This window comes from Myotis davidii, unplaced genomic scaffold (genome assembly GCF_000327345.1).
Source record: "Myotis davidii unplaced genomic scaffold, ASM32734v1 scaffold1284, whole genome shotgun sequence".
In the NCBI taxonomy this organism is placed as follows: Eukaryota; Metazoa; Chordata; class Mammalia; order Chiroptera; family Vespertilionidae; genus Myotis; species Myotis davidii.
The window spans coordinates 402,504-403,634 of record NW_006295187.1 but is presented as its reverse complement, the minus strand read 5'-3'; positions in this window follow the sequence as shown (position 1 = coordinate 403,634).

The window sequence follows — 1,131 nt, the reverse complement described above, 5'->3', positions numbered from 1 at the left end:
TGGGGAGGGCTGCGGCTCAGACCCGGTGTGGGGTCCGAGGAGAGGCACCGGCTGCCCCCTGCTGGACGCGGCAGGCATTGCTGGGAGGGCGTGGTGGGGGTACATGTTCTGTTACGAAACCCCAGAGGCCTTTGGGGGCTCGGGAACTGGAAGATGCCCGTGGGACTTGGAAAGAGAGACGGGTGAACGTGGCCGTGGGCATTAGACGCCCAGCTCCCGCGGATGTGTAGGCAGCGGGTGCGGAGACCCGTGTGGAAGGGAGCAGGTGTGGGCATGAAGCGTTGGGGATGCGCTCTGCACACCCCAGGAGCGTCTAAAGCGTGGGTGGCATCTGGAAGCGAGTCAGAGACACTACGGAAGAAGCCCGAGTTTCCATCGAGGCCTCCCCAACAGTTTGGAAACTGGGGAGTGAAAAGGAGGGTGCCAGCCAAGATGGGCAAAGGAACAGTGAAGGGGGAGGGGGGAACTAGGTGTCCGAGAAGGCAAGTGAGGGGAATGTTTTCGGAAGGAATGATGAACGGGGTTGAATTCTGCCGAGAAGTTGGGTAGGATCAATGCCTTAAAAGTGCTCTGTGGCCAAGCAGCACAGAGGGCTAGGACCTGGGGTCCTCAAACTTTTTAAACAGGGGGCCAGTTCACTGTCCCTCAGACCCGTGGAGGGCCGGACTATAGTTTAAAAAAAGAACTATGAACAAATTCCTATGCACACTGCACATATCTTATTTTGAAGTAAAAAAAAAACAGAACGGGAACAAATACAATATTTGTATTTGCATGTGGCCCGCGGGCCGTAGTTTCAGGACCCCTGGTAGGACCATGTCTGGCTTCACACAGGAGTGCAGCTCCTGACCGTAAAGTAGAGGCTAGATCAGTGGTTCTCAACCTTCCTAATGCTGCAACCCTTTAATACAGTTCCTCATGTTGTGATGACCCCCAACCATAAAATTATTTTTGTTGCTACTTCATAACTGTAATGTTGCTACTGTTATGAATCGTCATGTAAATATCTGATATGCAGGATGTATTTTCATTGTTACAAATTGAACATAATTAAAGCATAGTGATAAATCACAAAACAATATGTAATTATAGATGTGTTTTCCGATGGTCTTAGGCGATCCCTGTGAAAGG